This window comes from Struthio camelus, chromosome W, assembly GCF_040807025.1.
Source record: "Struthio camelus isolate bStrCam1 chromosome W, bStrCam1.hap1, whole genome shotgun sequence".
In the NCBI taxonomy this organism is placed as follows: domain Eukaryota; kingdom Metazoa; phylum Chordata; class Aves; order Struthioniformes; family Struthionidae; genus Struthio; species Struthio camelus.
In genome coordinates, this window is record NC_090981.1 from 21,809,755 (window position 1) to 21,829,172 (window position 19,418).

Sequence of the window (19,418 nt, forward strand, 5' to 3'; positions counted from 1 at the left end):
ACGTATTTTAGCAAATACAGGTCAACCAATGTAATAAATATGCTTCTGCAGTTGTTTGACTTCTTTACAAAGTATGATAGCAAACCATAATGGAATTGAGGAGGCATGCCCTTCAGAAAAAATATAACTGGACAAAGTGCTCCCCAAAACCCATTCGACAGCCTAACCAACCACTTAAAATCGCTTGGATACAACATAACATGACATAGACTGCTTGAAGGGGAGGAAAATGAGAGAACGCATTTTCCATGGGACATGTTGTTTTCCTGAGCTCATGTATCTTATGTCAGCAGGACGTAACTGGGTAGCAGAAGAACTTGCAATATAGTGCTCTGAAATGCTCACTAGAGTCGTCACTGTGTTCATCTAACTGAAAAAGGCTGTCAGGGAGTTAGCTGACCTATAGAAATAAAAATGGTCCTTGAAAATCCTCTGTTGGGCCTATCTACATTGCAGCTTTTGAAATAAAATAGGACTGTTAGTTCAAAAAAGTCGATCTTGTTAGTGATTTAATACTGTGGCACTTTGGTTTACTCTGTCGTTACTAAAACCTGGCTGGCCCTGGAAGCTCGTGCTAGTGAAGCTGCACTGCTCTAATTGTGGCATCCCACCACTTTTCTTGTTAACTTCTGTTTCAGTTATGGTTTTCCCCAAGAGTTTAGTTTCAAAATAATTTACTATCTAATAACTTGCAAAATTGTATTACCAAGCCCTTTAATATGTTAGTTTAGAATTTAATTATGGAAATTATAAATAATTAGCTACATATGTAAAATTGTTTTCAGTATTTTTTATTTTATAAGGTTACTTTAAAAAGCTGACTTGTTGCTTAATTTCCATCATCATCCTGATGTATGCTTTGTTATTAGTATGTACTCATGGCATTCTCTCAGTATTCAGGGTGCTGAAACAAATACCTGAAGGGACACTGAATATTGTTTCAATACTTTTTTCCAACATCTGTTTCTTATTTCAGCTGTCTGTACTCCCTTGTTTCCCTGCCCAGTCTGGGCCTCACTGTGAAACGGAGCTCCCAAGTAAAATGGAGTGAAAAAGAAGTTTTCTGCTCCCCTGAAACTTTGTGGTCAGAGTACTTGTCAGTCCTGCATTGTTTTCTTTTTACACAACCTGGCATGCAAATGTGATGTCACCTTTATTCTACATTTTTGCACTCAGAAAAAACCCTAGTCAACCGTATGATTGAAAAAGGCAGCAAAAAGGCTGATGGATGACTCTCAGCTTTGAAAAGATGTTTTAGAGACTGTGGTCTGCAAATAGATCCATGAGTCTACGGATCTTGAGTAAGTTGTCATTCACAGGAAATTCACTGGGACTCTGGGCAACAAGCTTCCTTTTGAGGCTCTCTTACTCAGCTCAGAAGAGTTGTGAGATGGCTAAGCCTATGGAGGAGTGGTCATCAGGATGTGGCACCCTGCTAGAGTTGGTCCAACTTTCACTGAAAAAAACTCGAGGTACCACCCATCTCGCACCGCATCAAGTTTCCAGTCAAAGCAATTTTAGCAACATGTTGTTCCTTAAGGAGATTTATTGCAAGTAACATATCTCTGGATTTTCTTTAAAAAAAAAGAAAGAAAAAAAAGAGCAGACAAATATCATCAGAAAATATCGTCACAAAATTTATCTAGAGCACATTGGCAGGTCTCTCATCAGCTGCTAGGAAAAGGTTCTCTTGGCACTAAGAATCTGTAAACTTAGAAACGAATCATACAGATATATCTCGCCGGAAAGTTGGTGTGTTTGCAATATGGGTTCAATGCAGAAAGTGAAATCTGTGCAAGAGATTAAAGGAGTGTACTACCCATAAAATACAGTAAGGAAGATTAATAGAGGTTAGGGTCTCTTTTGTCCAGACAGAAGTTCAGATAGGCAGTACTTTCAGAGACAGCAGTGGCTCTCTGCTCAGCCTTTTTTTGGCTAATGTATAATGGCATTTCAGTGTTTCAGCAGTCAGTGAGGGAAGAAGAGATTAATTTGCACATATTATGCAATGTCTTTGCATCCAAGCTCATTTACAGCTCCCTAGTTCATTGAGTGATGAACTCAGATTTTTCTTTCATGTGGCACCTCCTAGTTTGATCAGAGAGAGATTCCTATTGCATTGTGGAAAACATTACTTGGAAAACCGTGGCCATAGAACAGTGGAAACCTAATCTACAATTTCTATAATGTAGTACTGTGCCTGGGAAATGCTATTTAATACTTTGTTGAATTACTACAAAACTAAAAATGTCCTTTTAAGACAGAAAAAAATATAGAAGTCAAGGAGACCTACAATGAAATATTTGATTTTGATTTTACAACCAGAAATTCAATTTTTTAGGTAAAAGCATTCTTGGGAAAAATTCACAACCAGCTCAAGTATTAATGTTAACTAAAGAACTATTTCTTCACCAAACACATGTGGAGCTGTGGTAGCTCTACTGAATTTTTTATTCCAGCCCAACATCCTTCAGGAAGACCTTCATTTCAATAGAAATTGGTAATTCAACAGCACTCATGTTATTTCTAGTCAAAATTAATAAGGAACTTATTTCTAAAGATAGCATACAATATCTGTCTTAGGAAAGACACTTTTGTACTATGAGCACTATGAATGCTTACACTGAAAGGAAAAGAGTAAAGGTTTAAATTTGTCAACCACAATCATGCAAAAAGAATAAATTTCTGCATCTCCTTTCCCCACATCTCTCAGCCCCTAAACACTGGATTCAGCTCTTCTGAACTTTGATCTTGGAGTATTTATAGATATCATTTGCTCTGCCAAGTTTAAAAGTATTTTTGAATAGAGGCTAATATTTTCAGGCAACAACCTGATTCTGAGCTTCTGCCAGAAATTTTCATGGATGGCTCCTGCCTAGTTTCTTGCTCATATGCAGAACAACGTGTACATCTTCAAACTCTGCAACTTTCTTTTTGCAATACTGCCTTATAATTGCCTTTGCTTACGGATGTGCTAACAACTGTATGTTAAAAGTCATCTCTGTGCAGTTTGGAAAGAATAGCAGATAAGGTTAAATGATTTGCCAGTAGTCAGCAATCCTACAATACAACTACAAAATACAGAAAATCCTATGGAAAGCAAGTAGAATCTTCTCATTTTCTACTTAGGGAAGCAGAGAACTGAAGTGATACTTCAAAAATCATTAAAATTGGTGGAAGTCCAGGAGTCAGAGCTTTAAACACATCTAGGCACCAAGCCAAAAGAAACTGTAGTCATTCTGCCAGATATGATTCTTACAATCCAGTTAAAGTGCCAGATCAATCAGAATATATTGTGTGTTCTTTCGTTGTCTTCTGACAAACATTTTATCCCACTTAACAGCACCAAAAAATAAAGGCTCACAAGCACTCTTTGAGATTGTTAGGTAGGTGTTATTGCCCTCGTTTTCAGATGTGGAAAGCATCCCTAAAGGTATCAAGGATCTGTGATAGAGCTAGGGAAAATACTGAAATCTCTTTGCTTCCAGGCCTTTGCTTTAACCACAAGACTACCTTTTCAAGACATTGAGAGAATAGAAGTGTATATCCTGTGTACGGAAGTAAACAGTATTTTGTAAAGAGGCTCCTACAGACAGTTAACTCAGTGGTATAGAAATACTCAGAGTAATGAACTACAAAAGATGATACTCACAGTTACAAAAATATAAAAAGACAGGAAACTTGAACATCCTTTTGAGGCTATGAGGCTAATTTATTCTAATATGTTGAAGTGCAAAAGTGGAGATGTGATACAAATTCTTCCCTGTCATAAGATGTCACAATGAGTACATTGTCAATTTTAGCTAATTACCATTGCCAGTAGCCCCTATGAGACAGTACTTTAAAAATAGCTGATGATCTCATGGTTACCGGGAAATTAAACTCTCTTGCTGCCATATCTATTTATCTATCTAAATGCAATTTGTAAGAAAAGCATAAATTCCTGCAATTTTTGGAACATAACCGTACTATCTTGGTGATTACACTTTTCAGTTCTTGCTGAGGAATTTGAATATGAAACTATTTAGGCTCCTCTGGGATAATAAGCTCTGAACATGCTACAGAGGAAACAAACTGAAGCTGGGCTGGGGGGGGAAGTATTGCCTTTACCTTTTTATTATATTTTGCTTTTTATTTTGAAATTGTATTTGATTAATTGTAGAGATTTCTTGACACTCTTTGCTGCAAGGTTAATTCAGCCCTTGTTTTATTTTTATTGTTCTGTTATATATGATGTAATGAGTGTGTGGCTTCTTTAAATACACACCTTTCTATGAAAGGTAAATCCACTAAAAATTGTTCACTATATGTTTTATTCATTTGGAATCTTTTTTACTACAAAGACTATTGCAGAGGACATACATATCAACAAAAACATTACCAAGCATTATTTTACTTTAAAAATGGAGCTTTTTCTCTTTACTAGGAAGTGAAAAAAAAGGGGAAAAGGGTGTGTGGGAAAGGCTGTTTTCTAGCTAAGGGGAAAAAGAAGACAGATTCTGGAAGATCAGCTTTCTGTATGTCCATTGAACCTGAGTCAAAAATTCAGTTGCCAGCTAAACAGATCCTTGAATAATAGTTCTAAACAGTTTCAAAGTAAGAGAATAAAACAAATGGAGTAGAGTAAAACTAAAGAACAAAAGCAGAAGTCAAGAAATGGCATCATATTACTAATCAACTTTCTTCCTTTATTTAAGTTCAAATGAGTAAAAGAAAGAAATTAGTAACAATTCAAGGTGAAATATGAAATTAAATTGAAGGGAATAGTAAAAATGAAATGGTTGAAGTATTAAATATAATTTTTCCCTGAGGGAAGACATGACTAAACCATACTGACTTCATGGATAATAAAGCTGAGGTGATAAAGGAGGTGTAATGAAACAGAGTAGCATAAATGACAGCAAATGCATATACATTTTTTAATTGGGGTATTTTTAAAAATGTTTGTAAATATTTATGGGGGTAAAAGAATAATATTTTAGTCTTGCTTAGTTGGATTTAATTGTAGAAGATAAAAAAGATAGAATCATGACAAGAATATCAACTAGTAAAGAGCAAGGGGAATAAGTTGCCTAATGTTTCTAATAAGCATCCTGAGTGAAAGATTATGTAAAGCATTAAGGGTCAAATTTGTATTTTGTGTAACTTCACTGATTTATAGTAGGAGCCATTTTTTTTAGTAGTTGTTAAAGGAGTTCAAATAGAAAAGGTAGAAAACAATTTAATCTTTGGATATCCGGAGCCTGGACTAGAATAGAATGCTGAGTAAAGCCAGGTAAGGAACTTCCAGTGATTTTGAAATTTTGAGTTACAGCTAACTTTAAATGAAATAAGCTTGAGAATCTCACCTAAGACCTTAATATTAATCATAATCGGCATATCTGTATAGAACCGCTATTAAAAGATACTGCAGTTTATCAACATAGGTGAAGTGTGTGTTTCTTGTTCCAAAGAATTTGCCATATAAATAAGACATGGGAAGTAAATACTTAACCCAGAACAGCAGTGAATAACATAAGGTTGTGGAGTCAGCTTCCAAGATACAGGAGAACAGGCCGACTCTTCTAGGTGTTTGGAGCGCTGATTTGCTATCTGACAGATTTCAGACATTCAGAATGGCTTTAGTTGCCTGTTGGCAGTTACTGACAATTTATATATTATCTATGTATTGGAGAATCTATTGGTCTCATGGCATTTTTGGTATGTTAGGACCAGTATTGGAACCATATGCTGGAAGGTGTAAAGCTGTAAGCAGAAAAAGAGGAAACACTGGGGAAGTGGTAAGATAGATAGGGAGTTTACTGAGGAAGAACAAACCAGAGAAGAGAAATTAAGGAAGATGATATAGGCTTCTGAGAAGTCAGAAGCCAATATCAGAAGAGGTAAGAAGCCAAGAAACAGGTACAAAGGAAAATGTTCTGTGATCTGTCAGAGTGAAAAATGATTCTGACAGTGACTTTCTAAACTGAAAAGGGACAAACAAAGGTACTAATAAACTAGGTAAGTGTAGGTACAGTTATAACAGAAGACCAATTAGTAGTGGGAGAGTTTTAGTCATAGAGACACCAAAAAAACCCCTTGAATTTTGAGCAAGTTAAAAGCAGACAATGGCAGGACTTTACACAGACTGGATGTGGGAGAGCAGATTGTGTGTATGGAGTTCTGCAGAAGATACTGAAGCATATTAAAACTTTCTGTTTGAATTAGGCGTAGCAATGCAAACTGTTACTATGTACTAGTGGTAGGTACTGTAATAGCATTTGATATTTTGTATAGGTAGGACCATAATAATTGGCATGGGATGTTCAAGGAAACTGATTAAAGTAAAATTGGTAACAGGGTGTATAAACAGCAATGTAATAAGAACATCTAATCATGTAAGCAAATGTTTCCAGGGGATAGCTGTCAAAACTGATAAAGCTGAACAGTCACTTTACTACTTATATAGGTTATCATAACGCTTTAATACTTGATGACAGGAGATAAAAATGAGCTTCTTTTCCAATCAGTTACAGGAACTTTATTGAGTGACAGTATAGTGACATTTCTTGCAGCAACAGTCGGTGAAATCTTCTTTGTGAAGCTATGATTGATATTCATCTCATTTGCATTATTTGACCTTTATTATATTGGGGGAGGATTTCCTACAAAGTTACTGGTTTTGATTACTTCTTCTACCAAGATTCTGGACCTTGACATGGTTGTGACACATTTAACCACATGGGGAAGCTGAGAGCTACAAGGGAAAATGTGTACTAAATGAGAATACATGAAATATATGCATTAACTCTGGGTCATTATCATTTGCCAATTTGGTGAATTTAGAGTTCTAGAATAGATTATCTGAGAAAGAGAAAACATTTCTTGAATGAAAAGGATAATTAGGTTTGAGGGTACCCTGGAAGAGTCCCACAGTTTGCCTAAGAAGGTCATGTCCTTCCCTTGGGTTTGAAATGAAGCCATTTTGAATTCTCACTCAGAGTTCATTTAGCAGCAGAGAGCCAGAGTCAAGTTTGCTAGCTGAAAAGTAGAGTGAAAATTATCAAATCTAGTCATCCATCAAATGTTAACAGTGCTTTTGTGAACCATGTACATTGGTACATGCTCCATTTTCAAACTGAAGATAGAAAACTGAACGTCCTGTAGTGATCCTCAGAGACCTATACACAGCAGAATGGATGAGATTTGCACAAATCTATTCATAATATTTTGGTTTCTATTTCTTGAATTCTTCTCTGTTCTCCTTTCTTACTCTTTTCCTTTTCTATTATGAAAGTAGTACTGATGTAGTTTTATATGATAGAAAGCTTGTTTGCTTTACATTGTTTTGTAGATTATGCATAACAAGCCATAAAGGTAACTGAAGAACTTTAACAGCCAACTCCAGGGAAGCTGAAAAGCTTGTATCTCACAGTGTATTTGTACTCTTTATATAGGAGTTTTGTTGGCAACGCTTTTGTTGGGAAAATACTTTGAGATTTTTTGACTTTGACAAGGACAACAACGTTAGTAGTGGTATTTTCTGACTTCTTCTCAGATGGAAAAACTTTAGCATTATAGCCTTTACAAGAATAGTTAGAATCTCAAGGTCTAATTCTCTATTTCCTTGGGCCTTGCAAAGTTGTTTACATCAGAGTATACTTTTTTGTTAAGTATGATTTTAGCACTCACTTTGCACTTGTCTAAGTAGTTGCACAAGAGGCAAAGCAGCAGAAAACCTGAGCAAGAAGTTCTTATGAAGTAAATTTGTTTGTATAACTTGCACCACATTTGCTCTCCGATAGAAGCTACCTAAATACGTTAGGTAAAAAAAAAATATAGCTAATTTTGTGTGTTCTTATGTTGGCTACATTTACCTTGAATAAGAATGTGTGCAGAAGGGAATTAACATAGAACAGCTGACTAATGAGAAGTTCATACCCTGTTTTTCTGTATGAAATCTTCCTCATGTGCCAATATGCAGTTTAAAAAACTTTCAGGTTACTGAACTTAATTTTTGAGTCAGCCAACCATATTTCTTGTGGGCTGATACAGTATGCCAAAGTTCCTAACTTGTCCTCTGTTTGGCCAAGTGCAGGTATCATTAGTAGGCATTTTCTTGTAATTGCTATTAAAAGACATGCTCAGCACATTGTATTTTTTCTGAGTCATTATAATGGTAGCCAAAACAAAATTAGGCAAACATACTGAATTTCTAATAGCTGCCCAATGTCCTTTTGATTCTTATTATTGTAGATACTGAAAGTGTGGGCCAGTTCAAATCATATAGAATTTTTCTGTTGACTACAGGCCTGTTTTTAATGTCTACGCACAGGAGATCAAGGTAAATCCAAACTGCTGTACTTCTAAAATGTGATTTTTGGACTTGAATCCTAATTTTTCATATCTTTAACAGTCATAATCAAAAATTCCACACCTAACTGCTTTTGAGCATAGAAGCCCATATCTAAATTTGAATCCAAGTCAGGGAGCAGGAGAGTGGGCTACTCCAGAAGGGAAGGCGGGCCGGGAGCCGAGGATGACAGCGGGGCAGGCAGGGTGCAGGCCTGCAGCCCCTGTATGAGGAAAGCAGAGTGGGGCCGGGGCTGGTGACTATGGGCAGCTGAGGGGCCTGTAGCCGCCATGCCAGCTCCGGTGCTGAGGTGGGTCTGACGTCAGGCCAGGGAGTCGAGTCAGTAGGTCTAAGTCAGCAAAGTATGTGGCTAGGAAAAAGCGTTCCTGCAGCGCAGGTCAAGCAGGGGGTGAGGGCCTGGGATTAAACATGTTTTCTGAGCGAGCACAAGGAGTCTCCAGGGAGGCTTTTTGCAGCTCTTCCCCCAGCTCTTTCCTGACAGGCTGCTCCAAGGACACGGGGCTACGCTGCAGCTGAACTGCTTCTGAACACAAGTCCCTGGAAAAGGGTGGTGGCTGCAGAGCCTCTGTGCCTCGCTCCAGCCTCTGACGGCATAAGTTCTGGAATACAGATAGGATTTTAGGTTTTTGTTCACTGTACTGATTTAAAGTGTGAGTTTAAACATATATCCCAAAGTGAAGTGGAGATTACAAGCTGTTTCAACTAAAATAGGGAATGATGCGTTAAGTTTGCATTATTCCTGTTTTTGTGTGGTGCTCCAGTTTCTGTTTACGGATATCAAGTGTTCACGTTTGATACTTTACCACCAGGCCTTCTTTTCCTCTAGCAGTTATGGTTACTGTTAGTCTTTGGAGAGGACCATGAACCCTCTTTTGAACAACCCTGACTCAAATAACAAGTTGCATTTGTGTAACTGAATGAGACTCTACATACGAACTAGTCATTAATAACTCAATTTTGAACAGACTTAAGTATAGTTCTATTCAAAAAAGTCACAGTAAAACAGTGTTTTGTATTCTCTGCATACATCGTAAGCCATGTCTCTATAATGACAGAAATATATATTTTTTTTTCTTAAAGTTTAATAAAAATGCATAGTTAATCTACAGAAAACTGGTGTGGAGCTTTATGGATCTGCAAATTAGTTTGTATCTCATCTCAGCTATTGACTAAGTTTCAGTTGCAGGATGGTAACCTTCCAGCATCTGTTCATTTGAACCTGTTTTACCCTAAAATACATCTCAGTTAGGTTATTTTTTTACTGTTGATTAGAAAGAATAAAAGAATAATGTGCAGTTAGAGAAGGTTGTGAAACAATAATTACATGTTTCCTTTTGAGAACAGAACTGCTTTTAACTTTACCTTTAGAAAATAACAGTAATAAATTAGAATGAGAAAACAAAGGCATAACCAGGCCCAAGCTTTCTTCTTTCTTGTAACTACATTCAAATTCCTGTAGAAATGAGTCATTCTTGTCTTACTCATTTTATCGTTTGCAATTTACAATGAAATTTCATTTACACTTGAAAATGGTGTACACTTCTAGACCTTGAGATAATGCATAGTTTTTACATTGATGTATTTAAATCATGGGGTGTAATATTTTAGTCAAATAGTCAAGTCTGCAATCTTTAGAAGGAAGGCCGTGCTTTATCCTGGTTTATTCTAAGAATACACGTCCCCTCAGAAAGCCTTTCATACCATAAAACTGCATTTAGTTTTTGGCACGTTGTCCTGTTCAGACTATGATGCTACGGGTACCTTGGTGCAACTTAGATGTTTTGCAAGTGGTATATGTCAATTAAAGTCATGATGGTCAATTAAAGTCATGATGACTGTTTTATGTAAACATTCAAAGTATTCGTGGTAGATGAACTCCGGCTGTTATTGTGCTCACTGGGAAGGTATATGCAGAGTCAGTTATTTTGGATAGACAATATCAGCTCTCTTAAACTACCTGACTACCAGGACATCTGCATGTGTCTGTTTATGAAGAGTAATGTCTTTTCATTAATTTGTCTAACAAATTTTTATGGTTGAAAAGATTTGAGCTGTTCGGGAATCTACTTATGAGCTCCATTTGTGCCAAGCGAGTGAAATCACCAGATTTGCATAGAGACTGTGACTTCAGGAATAATCAGATCTCTAGAAGTGAGGTGTTAGGAGAAAATATCTAAGATTGATAATGGCAGTTTTGTAAAGCCTGAAGAGAGAAACCTTGTCATATTTTGTTCAAGCCCTTTGCTATTTGACGTACAAAAACCCTCCACAAAGGCAGCATAAGTAATTTCTGTTATATCCTCAATTCATCTCTTGCTGATGGTATAATTGTCCTAGTTATCTGCTGAAGCTCATTTATACATCCTTGTAATCTCTTGTGCTCTTTAATTATGTATTTACACAAACAGTATTATGTCAAGCCACCTTAATCTACTGTTTCTGATAGCTGTTGAAGAATGTTAACAATGATTCTCATCAGCAGTCTCCATGACAGAATATTGAGTAATACATAAATGTTGTATACAAATTTGTTAACTACATTTTTTTAAAACGAGGATGTCGCTAGTAAAGTATATGTCAGCCTATTTTGTTCTTTTGTTCATACACACATAAAGAAATCCCTCTCAGGCTTAAAACAAGGAAATTCCAATGTAATTTATTCTTATGTATCATGAACAAGGAGGCATGAATAACCTCTTGCAGAAGGATACCCCAAAATATATATTCCTGAATGGGCCTCTCAAATTCTTGGCAAACTATTTTTTCTGCATGAAATCTGTGAACTTGGTGGTGACTAAAGTCAGAGCAAAAGTGGCATGTACTTAACCCTCCATACTTTGTGTATACTGTTCCAACAACAGGCTTACTGGATGTACTAAAAGAACTAGCAAGGTTTTTGCCAGGTCTCAGCTGAAAAATCCAAGTGCTGTTTGGATAACAGAGATGACAGAAAACTACCAAAGTGTAATTCCATGAGATGCCTCTAACAACCTGAGAGGGTGTTCCTTTTTCCCCGCTGTCATCTTCCTTCTAACACAATTTGTGTCTTCCCATCCACTTATTCAGTAAATCAGCCATAAACTAATCTGACAGAAGAGTCAACATTTTCCTGCTGGATTAGCTAGTTGAATCAGTTCACCATGTAGCTAGCTCAGCTCCAAAGCTGGTATGAAGCAGATGGCCAGGAACAAGAGAGGAAGGAGATAGGAGAAGGGATGGGACTGCCAGAAAGTGTTTGAGCCCTTCTGGGGACTAGCAGCTGGCTGCAAAAAACCTGAGCGTATGGAGGCCTGGAAGGAGCAAGGCCAGCATCACCTGCACGGTGAGCTGGCACCAGGCTAGGTACAGGAGGACAACCCTTGCTAAGTCATGGCTGAGCTGCTGCATGGGAAGCGCAGCCAGCATGGGAATGACTATTCTGGAAGTGACCTTCAACCTGAATTGTGGGGAAGACTGGCAGCTATCGCACAAGGCTGAGCACTAGGGAGTCTACTGCAGGCCTGTCTCTTGAATTGTGGGCCTGGGTGGAGCCCAATCCCCAGCTGCCGTCTCACTGAAAGCCCTGCTGTCTCTCAGTGTCATGTGCAGACAGGCAGCTGGCAGGGACTCATTATCCTGGTTGAGGATGGCTGCAGAGAAGGGTTTTCTCTCCTCCAGGAACTCCTGACCTTTCTGCAAGGGTTGTGGAGCATGCTCCATGTCCCAGCCCACTGGGTCTTGTTTTACTTAGGTTTGGGCTTCTGCTCTTAGCAGTTTCTGGGGGAATCTGCATGTAATGGCTTATGTTAGTTGTTTACTGATTGTCTGGTTCTTGATTAAGAATAGCCTCCATCTTTAGACTTTAATTTGTGATTTGAGTGTATCAGGTTCCAGTTGTATGCAGGAGCATCTGTTAGCTGGTAAGCAGAAATCCAGGAAACAAGAGCAGCTAATAGAGACTTTGGCAGTTAGTGTACTGAAGGGTGCAAAGGGGGCCTACTAACTCTTCTCTAGACGGTGTGGGACTGCTTTAGACTGCAATGATGGAGTGGTGGTGTGCATTCTATGTATTATGAATTGATCTTTTTTCTTTCTTTTTTCTGGAATTAGAGCTTATTTGTAAATATAGGTGCTGAGCTGAGAGTTGAAATACCAGTAAGTTTCTACATATTTCTCAAAAAGCAACGTTTACTGTAATGTTCAGAACCTACCGGATTTCAGAGATACTGTAGTCAACAATTATAATGTTTTATTTTAGGTTGAATTATTTGTCAAGGAAATTGTTAGTATGTAAAAAATTTGTATCTTATTTAGGGAAGCACCTACGCATACCTTTCACTTTGAAAATGTGACTAACTTCCACTGAAAATAAGCTCATGCTGAATGTTTGACTGCATAGGAGTGGGAATACTCATAAGCATAAAGTTAAGAATGTATTTTATTCTTTTGCTGAATCAGGGCCATATGGCATGTGTCTTAACCAATCCAATTTGATCTACAAATACATCACTTTGAAGGTTATTCAATACATCTACTTATAGGAATGATAAGGATTTTAAGAAACCGCATATATTTAACATTAATTTGATAAAAAATGTCAAAAGAAAAACCTGTCTCTGTGCAGTTATATCCACTTGATTGAATTGCAGACTGCTATTTGGCTGGGTTCCATATCTCTTTTCATTACAATTTCTGCACTGCAGCTAAGGAATAGAGGAGAAGCAGCTCTTGTTTAAAGTAATGTAGCTTATATTGCTGCTTAGCCAAGGAATTAATAGCTGGCCTCTAGGGAACATGGCTGGCATCTGGTTCATGGTACGATTGAGAGTGCTACTACAGAACCTTGAATTCTAGCTGTTATCTTATTAATAAGATGCTCTCATATGCATATTTATTACATGCTGCTTCTTGTGTCAGAACTATGGTTCCTTTGCAGAAGCTTTATTTATGGTTCTAATTCCTTTTACATTATTTATCTACAATGACTGAAGATGAACACTAGAAAGTAGATGTACTATATCAAATAATGCCTGCCTGACTGACTGAATCAATATTCATATTGATACTGTATTCATATTCATACTGCATACAGCACCCAAGGTCTCCTCAGGGCTTTCCTGTAATTGCGAGAAGTAACAAAATACTGCTTTAAAGTGCCAAGGTAAATGCTAAACCCTGAATTTATTAGTTTGATAACTTTGTATCAGCACTCTGCAATCTTAAAAGTGCTGAAGCAAAAAAAACTTTTCACACATCACACAGTTTAGAAATAGCGATCAATGATTTTTAACAATCTGGTGGAAAGACAGGATGCAAAAGTTAGATGGATAGAGAGAAAATGGTAGTATTACTCTACTACGGGTTTATATTTGTTGCCAAGAGAAGTGTTTTTTATGGCTTCATTTTTATCACAATTCCCACCCCCGCCCATACAGTAATGGCAAGTCGTTGGATATTATTGACACAGTGACGGCAAATGGGAAAAAATTGTGATTTTTACAAAATGAGACTAGAACTGACAATGGGCACATCAAAACCATTAGTTTAACTTGGTTATAACTCCACCACTGTAAATCAAATTTAGTTTCACTGAAGCTAGTGAAGTTTTTCTTGTCGAAGCTTGGTCAAAGTAAGATCCGATCATATCAAAAAATGGTAAGATTAGAAGGAGTAAAAGTAGACCCAGAAAGAGCATTTGAAGTGGAAGAGCTTTTATAGTTACAATGGATCCAAGAGGACATCTTGAATTAGAAGTTTAGATCCAGATCCAAATTTTGCAGCTAGTCTTATTTTCTCTAATTTCTCTAAATTTCCTGATGGAAATTCTGGATGTAAACACTGACAATCTTATCGCTTAGCTCCATGTGTAGAACAACTGCAGTCCTGAGAGCTCCCCCAGGGAATCTGCACTGTTATCTCAAATGCCGACTTGTTTAGAGGAAAGGGTAAGAAATAGCCAAATACTGAAAAACTGACAAGCTATTCAGGCCTAAGATTTACCAATAAAGCTTAAAACAGCCTATTTCAAAAAGATAGGCATGACTAACAAGTTAGTTCAGTGGCTGGATGGCTGGGGAGGCGTTAAATTATCGACAAATGATTTGGTTGGCGTTCTACTGGTTACATTGTAACTGCAGATTTTTCAGTGTAGTTGCCACCTTCTTTTTCGACTCAAAATCTTAGTGTCTACTTTACATTAAATTTTACCATACTTCTCCCTCCCCCACCTTTAGCCACCTGATATTGAGTTCATACTGTTTATTCTGCCTCTTCATATGGCTTTGAATGATGAATACAGCTGTCAGCCGCATTGCTTGATGTTGAGGATGCAGTAACAGACGTGTCTGAATGGAGTGAACTCTCCAGAAGTGGGAATGTGCTACAGGGTGGCTCTCAAAAACATTCTTTTCTTTACACATGCATACAGTCCTTAACATCTAGTCATGCTCAATATGAAGAGCCCCCAAGCTACGTCCAGCATCCCCATTGGGGCTTATGTAGCCCAATGGCATGGTATGCCTACATGACAGGTCACTGGGTCTCTGATCAAACTATGAAGTTGTAAACACCTAATTTCAGTGAAGAAGGAAGCAATTAGCTCAAACAGAATCTCAGACAGCTCAAATGTTGGCAGTAAAAGTGAAAAATTTATTTTGCCAATTGAAGAATTAAGACAATAGGCTAACATGACCGTTCCATACTGAGTATATAAGCTATTTAGTGATCCCAGTTTTGCTCTGGGATTGGGCACTTTGCAAGAATTCTCACCTTTAATGACAGCTTAGTGGTGGGGAATGTATTTTGTTAGGTATTCTGTCCTCAACTTCATTTCTTATTCTCAGGGAAGAAGAGGATGTAATACTATTCATTTTTCTTAAAAGCAGTTAATTCCACTTAACTGTTAGCTACTTCCATTCATGAAATTACACATAACGGTGGATTTTAAACTTCCATGTAGTCTATTACGGAAAGTATCTTCCTCTAATGTATGTTGTACTAATAAATAATGATATATTCAAAAGGATATAAGCAGTAGATTGCCACGCAGATTTCTGTTGAGTTCATTATAAACACAGTGGAGAATATCAAAGTTTTACCAATGACCTAGGACAAACTTAACAATAGCAAAAAATCATATTTATGAGAATATTATAATCAGTGAGCTATAAAATGCAAGAAGACTAACATGGAAGACTTTCAAACTATTGTTTTCTGCCATCAGAACTTCAAGAAAGATCTTATGGGACATACACACTGTGGCAGAGAAGAATGGTACCAATGAGGAAGAGAATGACAGTGAAACTTCAAGTGCTTTCATGCATGTAATATAATAAATGAATAATCATTTGCTGACCATAGAAATGTCACTGTTATCATGCTTTCTTGGCCAGCAAATGACTAGTAGGAACATTAGTTTACCGTGACAGTATTTCATGTAACATCTGTAATTTCTTCAAAGGCCATTTTTATTCCTTAAAGAATTGTTTACAGACTTGCATTAAATATGAATTATTTTAATATCCATTTCTCTTGGATAGTTTAAAAAAATACCATAAAGACTTGCTCCTACTTGAGGTGCTGTAAAGACTTGCTCCCACTAAAGTAATTGGAATTTTTGCCATTTTTTTCACTCTAGCCGGAATCATGCCAGAATAAGTCTTCTTGCCATAGACACAAGCCTGCCTATAAGCTGCTCTAAAACAAGTTATCCTTGTTTTCCTGATCAGTAACCTCCTCCTTGTTATTGTTGTTATTAATGTTCGCTGGGTTTTTAAAATCCAGGAATGAAACCAACAATCAAACATTCAAGTAATGAATAAGTGAAGAACGATAGCAGTAAAATATCTCACAACAAAATATAACATGGGGTTATTCATGTTTGGAGAAAAGAGAGAAAATATAATCATGATTTATGATTTTCTTCCTTCCATAGCAAGTGACCTTGTTTTAAAAATCAAGGCAGTTTTCTTGCTACTATACTACAGCTTCAGATTGTTTTCCCAGTTATTGATTTATAGCACCAAAAAAAGGAAAGTAAACTGGTTTTCTGTGGTACTTTAATGTTTAGTATTCATATGCTATTTTGACAGGCATAAGAAATGCTTAAAATTAAAATGAGAAGAAAGAAAACAGTTTTCAGAAGTGTTAAAGCTTTCTTAACATCAGTTATGAGAAACTCTTTGGTAAAAAGACTCCAGGACAGCTTATCTAACATAAAATTATGTTATTATTGGAAAATAATAACAATTATTTTTATAATAATAACAAATTATTAATTTTATAATAATAACAATGACATGTTTAATACGGGCACGCAGTTATTTTGCATTTTTAGTTGTAGAGCTTGAGCACTTTTTGAAAATCTCTTTCTTTATGTTTACGTGAATTTTCCTAATACTTCACTGAAGTCAGCTGGAATTTTGCCATTAACTTCAGTGGACAAAGGAAGCCAAGAGAACCAAAGAGCCAAGGGAACCACAGTTTCTAAATATTTCATCTGAACATTGTAAATATAGTAAACTTCACCCATATATGAGACTTGAAAAGAAAATTGGCTCAATAGCTTCTTTCTAGAGTTGCACTTGAGTGCTTAAAAGTATATACTTTTTTTTTTCATGCTTAGACCATAAAGACTAGCCTTCAAGATAAAATCTTGATTGCATTGGCCTTTAAAGTGAAAACATAAATGAGTAAAAAAAGGCAAGAGAAATGCTAATGAGTCATGTTTTTATGACCTTATCCTTTAGGAGAAATGCACTTGAATTTAAATGGAAATGGATGCACGTGCATTCTTGTAAATGTGTATTTTCCTTTGTTTTAAAATCTGCTATGTTAACTTTCTCTGTCGTCATTCACAACTACAGCTCAGTGTTTATAAATCTGCCTACCACATGAACCAGTAATAGTTTTTTCAGGAACAAATAGGCAGTACATATTGTGAGGGAATATAAATAGCACAAAACCAACAGTATAACATAAACATAGCTAGTTGCAGTGTAGATCTATAGTGTAGATTTTGTCTGACCGTGTTATTTTAGAATAAGTATTGACTTTGGACTGGGTACTGATTTACTTGAAATTGCACCAAAAGTCCAAAGAGAAGCAGACCTTCTGAGAACTAAAAGGAGTTAAATTAAATCGGGGTTGAAATTTATATTACAATATGCAGTTGATATATAGAATTTGTTCATGCAAAACTTCAAAAGAAGCTGAATATTATAATGTATAAAAATTTAACTTACAATTTTAAGCAAAATAAATGAAAGAAATGTAGGTATAAGTTCAAATATAGAATACTGTCATGGTATTCCTTTGACTAAAATATGCAGACGTGTTTTTTCCTTCTTAGCACTCAGAATATTTTTGCAGAGGAATGTGCATGTCAGCGTCTTTTAAAACTTTAAACTGCTACTTTCAGGAAGATTTTCAAACAATTACTATATATTGTATTTACTTCCTCATCCCAGACAATTATTATATGACAAAAATACTGTTAATACGCTATTACTGATAAAAGGGATATATGATTATGCTGTGCCTCATTGCTTGGCCACTATGATATGTGCACCATTTTGATGAATCTTGCCCTTGTCATGTCTCAACATACTACATTCAAAACAGAGGTTAATCCCAGTTCTGAACTTCATGGCCCTATTCACCATGTATTACTCCAGTAAATGTCAGAATTATGGAAAATCTTGCCTTGTATTAAGGTAGATTTCAGATGAGGTTGCAGTTAATTACTTATTACCTATGTCCTGCTGGGCATCTCTGCGTGGACCTATTTGGCATGTGAGAGAGAAGCATTTGTCAGGGTAGTTCTTATTAATGATAATAGCCAGAACTTTCCACATTAAAACTTCTGCAGTTCATTGCCCTGAGCATCAGCTAGTTCATGTTTCTGAATCACAGAATTATACAGAATAATTTCGCATCGATTGCTTCTAGTCTTGCCTATTTGACTCTAATTCTTGTCTTCTTTAATCAAATGCAAAAATTTCCATGAGTGTCACTTCTGTCTTTGAATGACCTTGACCTTATTGTTTTATTAACAGGTTTGCCATAGTCACACAGAGTTCATTGCAAAGCATTCTACTCACATTTAGAGCGACAGCACCAAAGGGGCATCTGAGCTGCCAGTTACACAGCAACATTTCTCTCTGACACATGAAGTGATAGAAGCTGGAAAATCATTTGGCGATGTCCTCTGCTCTGTAAATTGGCTTAGTCCATAAAAGTCAACTAAATTAGACTGAATCAATGTTGGCAGAGGAAGTTTCTTAACAAAATGAACGTAACATTTCTAAAATGAAGTGAAAAGCCCTAATAAAAGCTGTTATATATGTAACCTCCCTTCTCTCTTGTGTACATGCTCTTTCTGTCTTTCTGTAAGAATCTAGCTACCAGCTAATGAGAGGATATCTGACCCTCTAGACTGTGATGGGAAACAAATGAAGAAGCAGTTAATGTATGATTTTCCACATGATAGTGTAACAGAACTGCTGGTTATTAGAGACAGAAAAAAGAAATCTTTCTTCAAAGTCTTGTTTTGTTTCTTGTCCCCCTTTACTGCTCCCTGTCCTCCCAGGAGCAGAGAATTCTAAAGAGGGAGACTCTGGATTGCGGGTACTTTCATGTTTGCAGGTGAGCATGAAACAGGATGGGCTAATCAACTTTCTGCAGCAGAAGACAAAAAACCCCAAACCTTGCCACATTCCTTTGTGCCCCATTCCCAGTGAAAAAAATGGTAGGAGAGTTGTGCCCTTCTCCCCCTTACAAGTGTTGACTGTTATTTTTTTCCATGGGCATGGCCTGCGCTTTTGCTGAGAGGGGAAGTAGCAGAACTAAGCAGAAGTCTGAAAGGCAGCAAGAATGCCATAGCTCCATGTATGTAACATTACAGAAAGGTATGGTGAAGGAATTGACATGAGCAGGGATAACACTTATCAGCACACCAGTGACAGGCTGGATTCATTTTACTATAAAAGCCTGGCAGACCCTTGTGGTGCAAGATACTAATTATTGAGCACCATGGGAACGGTGCACTGTAAACTTTCCCCTGCAATCTGCAACCATGTACATTTTT

General features: G+C 36.8%; 1 long non-coding RNA gene across 1 annotated transcript in view; it reads left to right on the forward strand.

The window, feature by feature from the left end:
• The window catches only part of LOC138064048 (uncharacterized), a 35,421-nt gene extending 16,743 nt beyond the window's left edge, over window positions 1–18,678 (forward strand). The window contains exon 3 of the long non-coding RNA XR_011137259.1: window positions 18,388–18,678. This is a non-coding gene — a long non-coding RNA (uncharacterized lncRNA). The remainder of the gene's footprint in view (window positions 1–18,387) is intronic.
• The last annotated feature ends 740 nt before the right edge of the window (window positions 18,679–19,418 follow it).